At 42.8% G+C, this 16,561-nt stretch overlaps 1 protein-coding gene across 1 annotated transcript in view; it reads left to right on the forward strand.

Moving 5' to 3' along the window:
- Positions 1 to 359: 359 nt before the first annotated feature.
- Positions 360 to 16,561, forward strand: part of ARHGAP32 (Rho GTPase activating protein 32) — a 185,765-nt gene continuing 169,563 nt past the window's right edge. Inside the window, 1 exon segment of the mRNA XM_013298904.3 lies at positions 360 to 440. The gene's annotated coding sequence lies outside the window, so the exon portion shown is untranslated.

Genomic DNA, 16,561 nt, shown 5'->3' on the forward strand with positions numbered 1-16,561 from the left:
CCTCCAGGAAAACACGAGCCGATGCTAGCGAGGGAAGGCAGGATGGGAACCCACAATCGCCAGCTGTTTTGTGCTTTTCGTTCGTACATACCTACCTTTTTTCTGGGGGGTTAAATCCGGCGTTCCAGCCGCTCCGGGCGCAGTTGGCGCTGGAGCCAGCCCGTGAGCGGGTCGGGGGGAGGGGGGGGGGGGGGGGGGGGAGTTAGGGAAGGGGGGGAGTTAAGGAAGGGGGGCAGCCTCGGCCCTCAGCCCCCTCCCCTGTCGCGCTCCCCGCCGGCAGGCTGCGCAGAGCCGGGGTGCGGGGGGCGCGGTGCGGAGCGTGTGCGTGTGCGCGCAGCATGGAGGGAGGGACCGGAGCTGCTGCCGCCTCCAGCGGTGTCTGCGCGGCACTTGGCTGCGGGAGCCCTCGGAGCTGGGAGGAATCTTGATGAATCCGAAAGGTCAGTACTATCAATAAATCACCCAGAGATAAATGCTCCTCTGAGATGCTTTCTTCCTTTTTTCTTTACACCCTTTTTTTTTTTTTTATCCCGGTTTTCTCATAAATGGAGTATTAAAACGCTACCGTATCTCAGAGGAATGTAATTGTTTCACAGTTGGTCATAGCCAGCAATGTCTAATAACAATGTAAAGCATGATTTAAAAAAGGCAAGCGTGTCATTTTCATGTAGCAAATGCAACTTCATTTTAATTTTTAGTGTATTTTTAAGCATATGGATATGACGGTGTATCTTTTAAGTGGTTGAGTATTTGAATGGAGAAGGGTTAATTATCTCCTTCAATCAGATTACACCGTGTAGGTTACGCTGGCATGTAGAAAGCAGACAAAGTGTAATTTTGCATCCCGTTGTTCATGTGACAGTGGTCCTCGAGGCATTTTCGGGTAAAGTATGTAGAATGTGGTTATCAGCATGACTGAAATGTGCATTTTTTTAAAATGAAAAATGTAATACAACCTGTCCGTAGCGAGTAGACCACAGACTCTTGTACTTTGGCTGCATGAAAAGAGCAGTAGTCACAAGGGTTCTGTGCTGAGCATGGTTGGTTGTGTTTTTTTTTTATTTCCATGGTTTTGGGGTTTTTTTCCTTTCTAATGGATAACTAAGTGCTGTTGATATGGTATGGGTTTAGGAGCAATAGTTCTGGAGGGCCAGGTTATCGTGTAGTTAAAATTCTTGTGGAATGAGACACTGCTGATTATCTTCATGGCAAATCGTCTCCTTCACCCTAGGCTTGGATTTGTGCTGTGGCTGATATGAAATAAGCCTAGTGCTGTTGCGGTTCAATTGAGATTTTCTACTTCAGGGCTGAGAGTGCATAAATATTTACTGGTGGGGGGGAAAAAAAAAAGTAAGGGAGTTGGGGAACCAGTATAATTTAAAACTTGCTGTCTTGGGCATGCTGCTTTCCACCTACCTGGTTTACAGATCAAGGCTGTTTCTGCTAAACTAAAAGTTGTTTATGAGGATAGCTGCTGGAAGCTGGAGGCATGGCTGCTTATTTCACTGTATAATATATTATCAACAAAATCTTGATAATTTATGCTAACTCCACCCACTTCAGCTTACACTGCCAGAAGCCAAAGGAGTGTAGCTCCCACCAGCAGTGCAAAATTCTGTCTGAATTTGTCTGCATTTTCTTTCTTTCTTGAAGTATTTATCCTTAGGAAAGCTGCTACTGAGTATCTTCTCGTTGTACTACCTAGTGCCTCGGGTACTGTGAGAAAGCTATTGGGTGATTTGAGTTAGAAACTAAACTGTGTTTAAAAATGTGTATGGTGTGCTAATGCTAAGCCTTTACACTCTGACTTCCTTGTGACAGAAAAAGCACAATATGCAATATATTGTCACCCATGAATACACATGCTGTAGAACACTTTGTAAATAGGAGCACTGTAGGATTGTTTGGTGTGAATTCTCTTGGGCATGTGGGGAGCTTGCTCTGAATGAAAACTGGCATTTGTGAGTAGGTGGCAGTGTCAGAGTGTGGAATATCAGGTCTGTGGCTAAAGGCAAATGAAGTTTAGTAATGATTTGATACAACCTATGCATTTTTCTTCCAAATGGGTCTTGTATTTTAGTGCAGTCTGCAGACTAAGTATGTTCTAGTTCTGGCAGCAACAGTCCTTTTTTTTTTTTCTTTTTTTTTCCTTTTTTTTTCTTTTTTTTTTTTTTTTTTTTTCCTTTTTCTGCTTGTGCAGGTAGTCCAGAGCATGACAGAACTTCACATTAGCTTATTATGTTCTCTGAAGCTTATTATTAGGCTCTCCAAAGGGGAGACCTTTTACTCATGTTCCCTCAGTGTCTTGCTTTTCAGTGTAGAGGTAAAAAATTGTATTGTTTCTTAGAAACAAGACTGGTGTTTAATAGGATTATAGAAGTATTTTTAACTTCATACTATCAGTCCAATGCTCCTGAGTGATACTTGGACTGCAGAGGAGTTTCTGATTATTGATGTAAAAGTAAATCTAGACAGAATAAACTGCTGATGCATATGTTCTTCAGGAAAAAAGTAATGTTCTGAGCAGACTATCTAAGGGTTGGAGAATCCTTGCCCTACCTGTAGCAGTAGCTTTTTGGAAGAAAACAGCAACTCTCTGAGAGCCTGTGAAAAAGCAGCTCTTCCAAGGGACAGCCGGGTCACAGCACAAACAGCAGAGCGGTGTATGTTACTTGGGATAGATAGCATCTTCCAGGCCAGTCTTGGGTGATTTATGTTATGCATAACCAGTTCTGGGTGACTTGGCGTGTCATAGCGCTGCCTCTGCTAGAGCTGCCCGGGGACTGCAGAACTGCCTTTATTCCTTTATTCCTGACCTCTGGCTCCTCTCGTGCACAGCCTTCCCACGCTCCAGGGGCGAGCAGTGGGCTCTCTCCGGCATCCCCAGGATGCTTTCTGTGGAAAAAATCCCTGTGTATGTTCATATGGAAGGAGGGGACAATTTTATCAGAGCACTAGTGAGCATGTCCTTCTCCCCCCGCCCCCCCCCCCCCCCCCCCCGCCCCCCCCCCCCAGGTCGTCTTGCAGCAGCCAGCATATCGCATATACTGTGTGACATCTTCACTATATTTATATGAAGATTAAAAAAATAATCGGTTAATCCCCCTTTGTCAAGCTTTCTGGTTTAATCTTTTTTTTTTGCTTTGAACTGTGTTTCTTCTTATTGTTTGATACTTTATGAAAACTTCAGGCCCTGATATCAGGGATCAGAATGTTTCCATATTCTGTTCCTGACGGTGATCATTAAAGGAAAGTAAATCCCCTATTTTTCACCAACGGTTCGATGTCATAAAAAGGAATGTTATTCCCAGCTTCCATTCCATTATCAGTCTGGAGAAAAGGTGGAAAAAAAACCCCTCTGAATACCTGGTGGAAGGGAGAAACAAGGTGACTTTGAAATGGTGGATGTGATGGACAGGAAGCAGAAGAACTGGGACGGGGTCTGAGCCTCACAATCATCAGGAGAAAGACCAAAGCAGGCAGCTCTTTAGCTGTTAGAGGCAGAACAGGGTAGATTTCAATGTGTATTCATGTAAAAAGCAAAAAAAGAGGCAGATGTACACCTTTAGTACATTCTTTTGAATGAATGTGTATTGGAAATAGTAACAGGATGCCCTGGAAGGGCTGAGAACTACAGTAGGCATCTCCTCACTTTCCTAGAATGGCGACATACTGTTCCTGCTTAACTGTTCGTTGTTCTTATTAGTTTATTTGTTGAAGGAGCTTTCTGTGTACTGCTTGCTGAGAAGAGCCTGCAAACATGTTTGAAGTGTGTATCTGGAAAGCAAATTAAAATATAAACCTCAGCACTTCTGTCCATTTCATGCTCATGCCTGCTGCTTTGTCCTGGCCTAATGGTGGGGGCAAGAGTATGGTTTGGAGTGGGGATGATGGGGTGAAAAGGGGGAGGAATTTGAACGTAGTACCCTTGCTTTGGAGCGCCATTTATTTTCTAGCTTTTCTTAAATCCTGTGTTCATTCCTTCTGAAACTGAACGTGGAGTTTGTTACTGCAGCACCTCTGGAGATACCTCAAGGTGACTCAATACCTATTTTTCCGTTAGTTGCCTTTTCTTACGCAATGCCTAATCTAATCTGCTTTTCTTCCTTCTTTGGCTAAAACAGCAGTATAAGCTCAATACTCATAAAAGATCTGTTACAGTTGTTTTTCAAAGCTGACAGCAGCTGGTGTCTGGTCCGAGGTGCTTTGTGGTGGCAAAGACCACGCTCACTTCCAGGAGGCGGTGGTTGTAACGGCAGCACCGTGTTCGGCAGAGCCAGGCGTGACCCCCCTTCAGCTTCCTGGGCCAGAAGCAGCCTCTGTGTGTTGGGTAATCCTCATGGCCTCCACTCTGACTTACAAAGGATTGTCCGGCCTTGCGTTCCCTTTCAGGAAGTCCCATGGCTGAATAAACTTCTGAAGCATCCAGAAGATGACAGTGCATTACCGCTTGTTGGGTTCCATATTTACAGTTACCGTAGGTTCATGTTGAAGCTCTGTGGAGGTCTGAAATCTCTGGTTAGTCAAACTTGGGGAAGGACTCTTAACGTGACACTTCTCATAATGCTAAAGACTAGAAAGCCCTCGTTATGTTAGCATGCCAAGGGTTTAACACAGCTCTTTGTTTTTTAATTTAGACAGTTCAAGCTGGGGGCAATTTTAGCTGGGTGAGCACAAGCATCCTATTGCTTTTGCTGAAATAAGATGATGGCTTTGTTGGACATCGAGCTGATACACAGGCGGTGGTAATGGCTTGTTTTCTCTTGGCAGATGAATTTAATGCAGTGCGTAGTCCTGATGGGATTTAACCACTCTTGGAGGGGGCAGTCCTGTTGTTACGACTCTCCACTTAATCTGAGTCTCTGGGTGTAGCTCACTGTTGTAAACCAAATGTGACACACTAATGAACTCCAGCGATGTGTGTTTTCTTCTTTTCATTATGTATTATACAGCAATTTTCCTATTTGCAATGCTATTGAATAGTCAAGGATTTCTCAACGTTTTCCCCCCAGGGTTTATAAATTAGTGCTCCAAACCTTGTTCAGGACTGAAATGTAGCAGATGAGATTACATCCCTTAAGGGGTATTTTAACCATGCAAACATGCTTTAATTTCTGGCCACACTTTTTCATGTGTGTATTGCAGAAGGTTTTGTCCTTTTAAAAAAGTGAAACATAACAAGACATAACACAAATACAGAACTTCCAAGCCTCTTCACTCTGTTGTTCTCTGTACTTTTTCTCTTACTGGTACTTTAATGGAATAGCTTTACTTGCTGTATTAGATAAATGTAATTTGTAAACATATATTCTGTCTCTTTGCAGCTTGTCAGTGTGCTGAATTATATTTTAGGAGTGTAAGTGTGCTGGACCAATGCACATCATGCTCTTTTAAACATTATTTACATATAATATCCAGCTATTTTAAGTGCATGTGCCTACAGTGACTCATGAAAAACTGTTTGTTTTTAAATAAAGATGTGCTAGGAGAAAAATTTTGAGAACCGTATCAAAATACAATGTGAAATCAAGAGTCAAAAGGTAAATAAAAAGAGCACTAACTAGTTACTACTAAGTTTTTTGTGTGGTTTCTGAGAAAATCTTGTGATTCAGAGCGATGGGGAGAGATGCAGTATTTTCATGTTTTCCATTAACGATACAACATTAAAGCTGGAACTTTGTATGGCATCAAACACATGGCAAGGCCCTTGCTGCACTTGAAGTAATAAAGAGTTTTGACCTCAGCCATGTGGCCTAACACATTTCCTCATGTGTTTGAAACTTAAACGTTGACATTCTCCTTTGAGAATAATGCCATAAGCCATCCCAGCTCCCGAAGACTACCTTTAACGTGCTTTTGCATAAGCAAAACCTACTTTGAAACCAACTCTTGGTAGCGTTCATCCTGGGGAACAGCCAAAGCCTAGAAGCAGATTTGAAAATTCTCTGAAGTTAAATTGATCTCATACGGTACACTGAAAGAAAAGCAGACTAGACGGAGTGCTTTCCTAGCCAGAAACAAGGCACGGGTTGCAAAAAGTAAAACAGGAGGAGGAAAGTATGATGATGTCTTAATTTTGCAGTTTCATTTGATGCAGTGTTGACAGCTTCCCTTTGAATGGGGACTTTCCCAGCTTCTTAAACTACCAAGGGAACTGCTTATGGGCACACATGAAAATACTTAGGTTTTCATAGACTGAAAATCTCCGTTCCCTATTAATGATGGAGGGAAACAAGGCCAATGTAAGATATCAGCATCCTAGTATTTGTGGTTGCAGAGAGCCATTAAATCTGTGCCCAGAAGGTTAACCAAAGCTGTGTTGACTTTTTTCGTCTACAAACTGATTTGTTTAATACTGCCACGGTTGCTCATAGCTTTTTGCAGGAGCAATATAATGAGATTAACAAGCTTCTGATCGCTTCCATATCTGATACCGAAATCCCCATGGGAAGCTGTGAAAGTGTGAGAGCTCTGTTGCTCTCGTACGGGGGCTGCGCTGGCAAAGTTAAGAGTTGTTCTTTATCTGAGATGTTATAGATTTGGTTGCTGGGATGATGGAGTAGCTTAAGCTTCAATCTGTAGCCTTGGAGCCAGCGTGATTTTAAGAAACGGAGAAGAGATGCTGAGGCTGCCAGCCAGGGGGTTCATTATTGGAAAGAAAAGACAAACACCTCCCTCCTCCCCCCCTGCGACACTCTGAAGAGGGAAGCAAGTTTCACAGGGAGATAATTGTGCTCCTGGAAAAACTGCTGTGACAGCTCACAGCACCACAAGTGGAGTTCTTGTGGGGAAAAAGCCATGTTAGACAAACCAGTTTCTCCCCTTTTTCCCCGGTTAGGTATGGTGTGTATGCATTGTGTTGAAGCACTTGGTACTCACCTCCTTGCCTTTGCTTTCTTCGCCTGCTTCAGGCTAACCGGCAGTAAGTTTGTTGGTTTTGACTGGCATAGCCCACAGTCTGATTTTGGAATGCAGACTGACACCTGAATTATATTTTCCCTTGCTTATAAAAGCATCCATGATTGATTGATTAGAGTGCAAAATTAGGAGCTTTTTCTAAAACCAGAATGGAGAAAGCTGCATAGTCTTATTTAAAAATGAACAAACAAAACCACAACTCAGTATTAATTTTGAAGCAGTGTTGTGATTCTGTGCTTTCTTTACCCAGTGCCTTTATTACTGTTGAGATGTTAACAGCTGCAGTACATATTTTTTGGAAATCTCCGCCAGCCTCCATGTTGGAGCTCGCTGTGCACCTCCATAGCTCACAGCCCCTACTGTGTAATAAGGTGCATGTCTGATTTTTAATTAGTTTTTCCCCAATTTCCCAGTGGTTGTCTCTCCAACTGACAAAAATGGCTTCTCTCCAGTTCTTGAGCAGTAGTTAGCTTGGTGGAGACATTGCTTTTTGGCTTGTGTATAGGACTGATTACTTGCAGGAATAATACCTCTTTTCTCCACGCTCTGACCTACGTTAACAAACATTGGAGACCCGCGAATCACACAGAAACCTTTTCTCTAGCAAATGTCTCTGGTATTGAATACATTCTCCCTTTCAAGGGCTTGACCACACATGGAACTTCTCAGGAACAGCTGCTCACAAATAATTCCAGATGCGGACAGACCCTGAATACAATGTTGTGTTCTGTTATTGGCCCTGTTTACGCTGACCTCTCCCAGTCACTTTTATTGCTTTTTAAGCTCAGGATTACCTCTTTTCTCATTTAAAATACAATTTCTAGATACTTTTAAACCTCAAAAGTCACAATCAAAATCTGAAACTACTTTTATTCATTGCTCTATTCCTTTCTGCATTTGGGGTTGGCAAAGTGGAGGTGCTTTGCTGCTGTGGTCATCGTCCCTCTGACAACCGGTCTGCAGAGCCCCTGGGTGCGCAAGCAGTGAGTACTGGTCTCATTTTTGCTGCTTATGAACTTCAGGAGAGAAAATGAGCCCCCTGAAAACTGGTTACTCAGTTACACGCTCAGGTCAGAAACGCTAATATGATGTGGCAAGGGAAAATCTGAACTTCTTGGTCACAGGACTTTGTGGAGATCAAGGAATATTGAATTCAGTTTCTTGACTATGATTTTCCTTATTTCTCATTTCTTTTTCTTTTTTGGTGGGGAAATGTCAGAGCAAAGATAATTACAAATCCTCTAAATTATTTTCAGATGAGTCAACGTGCAGTCAGTTGAACAACGGAATGTGTACTTGACCGCATTTACACAGAAAACAGCCAGGAAAGCCACCAGAAAGCGGAGGGCTGGAATTGCTTGAACCTTCTTGGCTGCCCACTGTACAGGGAAGAGCATTGTAGCTCTGCCAGCTGGAATGCAGCTGCTCCTGAAATCTGGCACCTAATGTGGAGTCCTGTCAAAGTACATAATGTTGAAGAATCCTGATCAGTAGGTTTGCAGACAGAAAAAGCATCAGTGAAGACTTGACTTGCAAGGGCGGAGGGAAGTGCTGTTAGGTCTCTCTAATCAAGTCTTTCAGCCTTGCTACTTTGAAGATGAAATTTGTGTGGGTTCAGAAAGCCATGATGGGTTATCTAGGGTCACCAAAACAACAACAAATATATAGAAAAATAAAGTATTGATGTAGAAGTCTAGTGGTTCCACAGATTATGGGTGCCTGTGCTCCATCGGTGATCTCTCCAAAATGACTCGTACAGCCTGGAGTATGATCCTCGAGGAGAATTGGATACCACGTAGTGATTTTGATACACAGTTTTTCTCTGATTTTTGTGGAGATAGCTTTAATGACACAGTGGGTTACTGAAAAGTGCTATGTAAAAGTAAATTTCAGTGTCATCAAGAACGACAGCATAAGGACATGATGCTAGTTCACAGAGCAGAAACCTCCTCCTGGGCCTCTTCAGTCCTTTCTGCTTTTTTGATCAGTAGTAAAGATGTTAAAAATCCTTGCTATCTGGGTGCTAACACAATGTAGCACTGATGTTGCATTTCAGAAAAACAGTACTAAAAGGAAAAAAGTTAAAGCTGATTCTGTGAACTATTATTCTGGTTTCTCTTTGACTCTTTTCATGCCTCATAAATTATTGTGGCAGAAAGGAACGACAGAAAATTTCAGTTTATTTTCAGTTCTGCATTTCCTTTTGTGTTCAGTCCTTGGGTCTATGTATGGTGAGGCTGATACATTTATTCTCCTGGCAAATGGCACAACCGGGCATCTGACACAGATTAAATGAGAAGGGGGAAAGTATCTGCAGTACCATGAGGTATATAACTATATATTTCCTATTTTTGTTTCTTCATAACTGTTTTACTGACAGACCTGACTTGCTTTTTGTGAGCAAATGTTAGATTGAGGAATGAGATGAAGTTGCATGAAACACGCCTGTCTTAAAATTGTCATGCAGCTGTGTTAGGTGCATGCGGTACCTTGGGGAAATAGTGTTGTTATTACAATTATGTGTATGTCTAGTAGTAGAGTGAAAAAGGTAATATGTGTGTGAACATGTTAGACCTTTTCCCCCCCTGTTCTTAAAGGAATGAGTTTGTGGAAATAGCCTGAGTATCTTTTTTTATGTACTTGTTTGGTGTCCTAATGCGGTAGGCTGATATTTTATAAGTTTGCAATTTGATTTGAAATGTGTGTGGTCAAAACATCTCACCGTTGTCACACGTAGAGGGGTTTGACTTTTTCCCTGCCTGTTGATGTTACATTTCTTCTGCCTGTGCTTGAGGCTGGCCAGGGCACGTGATGAGCTCATACGTGACGCATTTCTCTTTATGAGTGAGAGAAGTGAAGAGTAATGTATGGTCCAGCGCTGACTCATAGTCCTGTGCTTGAACAGAGTGAGTACAACACTTAATTTAGAGAGATCGGAATAAAATTACCAGGGCTCCCAAAAGGATTTCTCCATCTTTTTAATTCCGGGCTCTCTGATGGCTTCTTCCAGCCATTCGTCTCATGCATTATGTGGCAGTAGCTTATCCTAGTGCTGGCCTGTGCTGTTTTATACCAAAGATGGTGGGTTTTGCCATTCTTTGTGGGTTTTTTTGGTTGGTTTTTTTTTATATTTGTTTGGGGTTTTTGTTTTGTTTTTGTTTTTTTGTTTTTTTTTGTTTTTTTTTTTTTAAGGGCAACCGTACCTAAATTAGGCTGTGTATATGCAGTCAATCTGGAGACTGAAAGACTCTTTTTAAAGAAATACTGATCTACTAGAGTGGATTGTCTGTGGTATGGCTGACCCCTCAAGCATTTAAAAAGCAGCTGTCAAGTTACTGAAAAAACCACAACATTGACTTTAAAAATTATGCCTTCTGAGGTACGATTTGATTAATTTAATTATTTTTTTAAAAAAATTTGCCCTCCAGTTTGAGTTTTTAAGTGCAAGATGGGTCAAGTTCTTCACCTTCCGTCTGCAAGACAGTTCAACAATTATAGTGAAAGCGGAGAAGATTTCTTCACTGTTTGACTCTGTGACTGGAACTTTGAAAATACAAAATGTTGGGAGACTTGGAGTGGAACGACAAAAAATTCTAACATTGAGTCTTGCGCATTGTGTTCTGGTGTGCTTCTAATTCATGGTCATGGCCAGTCCCAACGACATTTATGCAAGTCATATAAGTCCTAGTTTGTCTGGCAACAAAAATATTTCCCCATTTCTCCTTGGTTCTTCTTAAAAAAGTGGGCAAGATCTTTTTTATGCATGTGAGTATAGAAATACGCACACTCTTTTTGTTCTCTCTGACGGGGATCTTAAGTACAGCTTGACATAGAACTGTGTTCTACTGTGGCAGCATCTCCTGTTCTGGGCCGGGCTTTATAAATATCCGCTGAAGGTAGGCAGCCAGCTTCGTCCTCCCTTCTCACTGGGAAGGTGGAGTTCTGGGTACTGGGAGAAGCACTCAGGTAATTCTGTCCGCTTCGTAGAGTTGTTCTTTGTCTCCTACAGGGAAATGACAGCAACACGTATGTATATTTTGAAATTATTTTTGTACGTTATGTTGAAGTACTCTGAAATACCACTTTGCCTTCAGGGTATATAATGCATTTCATGAACTCCAGCTCCACGGCAACAAGGGGAAGACAAGGTATTGATCTCAGGGATGCAGCAGACTTTGCAAATGAGATTTCGTATCTGATTACAGCTAACAATCTATTGACATAGGATATGGCATTGGTAACAAATACCCATTGAGATGTAAAAATGTTGTTGAACACCAGCTGATGGCCCCACACAGGCTTTTTAATTAGTACCTGGCCTCTTTTTGAATCAAAGTGTGCCTCTGTATAGGGAAAAATTTTGACAAATTCCCAGTGGCTCATAAAAGAACAGAAAATAACTGTTTTGGCCTATTCTTTCTTGTGCACGCACAAAGTTTTCTTGGTGCCTGCTAAGGAAAAAGTATTACCAGGGAGCCTGGATGCACAGAAATTGAAAGACTCATAGGAAAGAACTTCAGACTGCTACTTACTGGAAAAAGGGACTTGTGCAGTTATAGATAAAAGGTATGATGTGGTATTGCATGGAGTTTTGAGGACAATATGTGTCTGGCGACTTACCCTGGCATTACCTGCTAGAAAAATCCTGATGGTTGTTTGACTGTTTGCTCTAAAAGAGGCAACAAACATTTCACACTCAGGGATGCTGTTGTCTGCGCCTGCCCATTTGAAAGCACCAAGACCTGAACGAGAGACAGTAGTATGCAGTAAAACTGCAGGAGACATAGTTCCAGTACATGTTTTTCTAAAATGAGCCCCAAAACTTGAAGCAAACAGGCTAGTTACTAAATAATACTGACTCAGAGCTGCAGTGTAGTCAGGGGGGCCCAGGTTAATGCACCAGATGTGACTTTCTGGAGAACAGATTTATTTAGACCCTGTCACGTTAATGAAAGGTGAGAGTTTGCAGTAATCCTGAGCTGCTCACGTGGCTTGCTGCGCTAGGGGACGGAGAGTGCCAAGCCTTGGAGAGGGAAGAAGCTACTGGCAGGTTCAAAGCATTGAAAACTCGCAGGCAGTGGGTGAGTGACTGCTGGGCGCCACATCAGCGAGCCGCAGAACTGCGAGTTAATGTTGATGAGCTCTCAGCTGGCCTTCCCATCCCTTTGGCTACCAAGTCGCGTGTGGGGAGCTCCAGCCAGAGCGTGGAGATTCCTGGCAGTGGAGTGCTCTGAGAACTGTCTTCTCTGGGGGTTTTGAAGGTGTTTTATTATCACCCATCAGGTTATGGAAATGCTGATCAGTAGGGAGTGCGTGCAGCACAGGTAGCAAACAAGAAATACTGGTTTTGGAAATAACTTTCATCATCTTCAGCCCTGTTTGAAGAGGGGACATACTGTAACAGAAACTGCAGGTACTTCTGATTACTTGTTGTGTGCCCACTCGATAATGACTTTATCTTTGCATGTGTATTTCGTAAAGATTGTGATATAACTATCTTTGGAAAAACAGGTATTAGGAATTCAAGGGAAGCCAGGAGCCGATGAGTTTAATGTACAACGCATTAGAATATGTACGGATGTAACCTCTTGACTAGGTAAAATACACTTGCTTTTGCTGATTCCATAAATAAGTTATCTGCTTGCTTGTCTCTCAAACATCCTTTCCCAAACCTGGCACAAACATTCCCCCTTTCCCAGCTGTCTTAAAGCACCCTTAATTTGGTTAAGTCAGAGAAACAGTACCCATTAATGTTTGACGTTTTCGGATGCTATGTATGAACAGAACAGGAAGGAAAAACATGCACGTTACGGGATACCTTTCCACTATCACAAACCTCAGAACTTAAAAAATGATACTTTTTACTACCTGTGCAAGCATCTTGAGTGTGCTAAAAGAAATGAATCGAACCTGACCAGCTGTTTATGCAATAGCGAGTGTGGGGCAGCATGCTGATGGAAGGTAAGACAGAAAGTCTCAGGGTGGGGTTGGTTCAACGTTTTCTGTCACCATTTCTGATGGTGTTGCTTTGTGTGTAAACGATGGGTGCGAGCTGTTTACGGCAACCGATAAAGTGGGAAGTTTTGTCACAGTTTCACGCAGGAAGTTTCCAGCAGGAAGTTTCACGCACAAACACGTTGTGTGTGCGGTGGGAAATCTTCCTCTGTTCTGACAGTGCATTAGATCTGCTTGCACGTGCTGGGAAAACAGAGTTGTGTCATTTTTAGAAAACATATTTAATTACTGCTGTGTTTAGAATAAAACGAGAGTGTGTTGAAAGCTTTAATTATTTAATGGGAATACAAGATGATAGCAATCTCCATCCAAGAACAGAAAGGGTGTTCCCTCCCATAGGTTTTCCAAAATGTAATGGGAGGCGTCAGGTCTGGATGATATGATATTGCCTGTTCATTTATTACGTGAAAAACAAAGCATAGCAAACTGGAAGAAGTGACGAATATAGTTTAGAGATAGTTTACATTTTGCTTGACAGACTTCTGCAGTTAACTATGAGGATCTTAGGACATGAGTGCCAGGAGTTTTCTTGCAAAAAGTGTCTCTGAGTCTTATATTAAATGTAAAAAGCTTTGGCTAATCACCTGATTAATTTGATGTATTTCAGCATAAGAACAGAGCAGTGATTCGTCTTTTACATTCTGTTTGACATAAAGAACAAGCTGTGTAGCTATCGCTAATGTTTTCTCAAACAAGGGAATAATGTTAAAAAAAATAAATAAATTCTGAACAAAGTTTACAAAAAGCATTTCAGTGAACTCACTTGTCTCTGAGAAGGAAGAAGAGGAGGGAAGGAGCCTGGCTTGGGCTGTCACATGGAATAGTGTCGCGCGCTGTGACCTGCCTGGGAGCGTTGGGCTGGGGATGACACCAGAGCTGGGGGAGATGCAGATAACCATGTCATAACCCTTCGGGAAGCCACCAGCCTCCTCCTGCCTGAGAGGAGGGAGAGGAGCCTGGCTCAGAAATGAACCTTCCGATCCCGCTCCTGTATCAGACAGAAAGATTTCTAAAGTACAAAAAATGGTGACAGGAAATCCACGTTCTGCTTAAAAACGCGGCTCTGAAGCCGAATTCCGGTTTCCTTGCGGTTCAGGTCACGCCCGTTCATTGCCAAAGATGCCATGAAAATGTGACACAGAAGTGGGGGTCGCTTGGGCCTGGGGGTGAGCCAGGTCTTTGGCCTTAGGAGGTGCCGGGTGCAGGCTGGGCCACCAGCGCAGGCTGGGCTGATGCATGCCGTCCCCAGCGAGCCACGGCCCCAGCTCGCACGCACGCCTCGGCTGGGGTAAGGCAGTCCCTTATGTTGTGGTAAGTACTTCAGGTTTCTGAAGCCTCGATACCCGCTTGGTAATAAACAGGCCCTGAAACCGTGCTCCTACGGGGCCTCAGCTTTTCCGTCAGGCTGGTAGTTCAGTGCTGTTTCGTCCTCCATTTTTTTCTATTTCAGACCCTTCATCTTTCCCTCTCTCCCTCCAGGTGTGTTTTTCTGCTTTGGTGAGGAGATTTAGTGATGGCTCCGGTCTCGTTCCTGTTGCACTGGGGTTTTCCCTGGCCTGATGACAAGATGAACTTTCTTTTCTGAGCGTTGTAGTGGTGAGGAGGAGATGTGAGGAGCGGGGGACTAGCTCGCTGGGACATTTTGTTAGCAGTTCGGCTGCTCCGTATGCCCGATCCTCAGCTGGAGCCTTTTGGAAGTGCTGACAGGCTGGTCTGTTTCCTGGAAGTCGTATTAGATCTTAGAATTTTATTCCTTTGTTCTCCATATTCTTACCTTTTTGAGTTTTTTAACCTATTCTCACACAGCCTTCTCTTTTGCCGAGTGATTCCTTATGCACTAAAAAGTCTTTTGCAGGTGTCAGTTCTAAAGTCATGATTACTGAGAAGGGGAGGAAGCTTGAAGAGTACTGTTTACTGCCATTTTCCTGGGCACTGAAATTAATGTGCACTGGTTTCGACAATATCTCTTTTCTTTAGGAAGGCTAATAGCCCGGTCACTTCATTATCCTGCCTTTCTGCACAAGTGCCAACGTAATGGAAATGCTTTCATTTTCCAGACTACCCTTTGGGTGCTTGAGATGCTTTCAAAAGCTGAGCCACGCTTTCTTTTTTTTTCTGTCAAACTGAAAAAAGCTATAAATCTGTTCATCACCTGTCCCTTTAGGTTAGCATATTGCACCTGCAACCCTTTTTAATTCTTAAAACTAATCGGACAGTGTGCTTTCACCGGTAGGTACTTCACCAAATCATTAAGGCTTTATTTCTCTATTTATTTATTTTCCCAAGAGGGCATTTTAGTACTGACAGCATGAGTCAGGACAATTACAGGTTGCAGTGAAATATTCCAGCTTCTGATGTGATGCAATATGAACTGGAATGAAATGTTACCTTAGTCATACTGAAAAAAAAACAACAAACCCCAAACCCAATTAACACACTGTATGCTGTGTTACCTGCGAGGCAGATGTCTACCAGTTATCTCTTCCCTCTAACATCATCCCCCCAGTGGACGTGGTTGTGTGGAGAGAGCCTGGTAAGGAGAAATATTGTTCTTCTGTGCGTGTGTGCAAAGAGGTTGTCAGGATGGAGTTAAAAAAGTGTGTTGTCCACGGCTGTGTTTTGTGAAGAGAAGGCTATTATGAAGGAGAGAAGGCAGCCAGGACTCTTGGGTTTTATATCAGGCTTCACTGACTCAGCCAGTGTGGAGTTATCTTGTGCATTATTTACACCATTTTTACCCATACAGCAAAAATAGCTATTTTACAGGCATATTTTGACTTAATTGCGAAGAGTGCAGCTCAAGTATAAAAACTACTTCAGGGTAAAATTTTATTTTGTTCCTGTTGGTCTTTTGAAACAAGATTGAAAGCTGGATTTAGTGGCTGGCTGTAATTTTCAGTAGGATTGTCCTTGTTTATTAACTTTCCCTCCTAACCCCTTGAATTATAGGAATTCAGCCCAAGGCGCTGGTGAGTGGTGAATGTTGATGCAGGTGTCAGGGTGATGCTGCAGATGTTGGGATTCTCCTCACTATGACTTCCTGGGTTTAACTGTAACTTATTTTGACACAACAGTCCAAGGTCCATCTTGACCCCTTATTGCCAGCCAGCCATCCAGCTATACGAATCCACATATATATACAAATCCACGTGTTTTCACGTGCTAGCCGAAAAGCCCCAGCCTTCCTTGCCTTGCAGGGTTTAATTTTCTCAGTAGTGGAACTGGATTGTGTCTTCTGTTAGCCGTGAAGAGTGGTGTGATGGCAAAGGAAAGCATTTTAGAAAATCACTCGAAGCACTGTGACCTGCTCTGCTGCCCTAGTGAGATTTTTCTGACCTTTTCTCCCCTCCGACTTTATAGTTCCCTGCTTTAGCCAGCATAGTTGTACAGATATATTCTGTTTGCACAGAGAAGGTGTTGGCATCCTCTCATCTTTTATTACTCTGATGCATAAGCAAAATGGTCGCAGAGATACCGTGTAGAATTTATACTGGTGGAACCACGCCAGGAGCGATTTTGAAGGCAGAGGAGAGGAAGCGATAAGGCATGGTATTTTTCAAGTGATTGGATTTGCCAGTGAAGAATGATGGAAAGGAATTATGGTTACCTGAGACATTTCCCCCCCCCC

The sequence above is a fragment of the Falco peregrinus genome, chromosome 15 (genome assembly GCF_023634155.1).
Source record: "Falco peregrinus isolate bFalPer1 chromosome 15, bFalPer1.pri, whole genome shotgun sequence".
Taxonomy (NCBI): domain Eukaryota; kingdom Metazoa; phylum Chordata; class Aves; order Falconiformes; family Falconidae; genus Falco; species Falco peregrinus.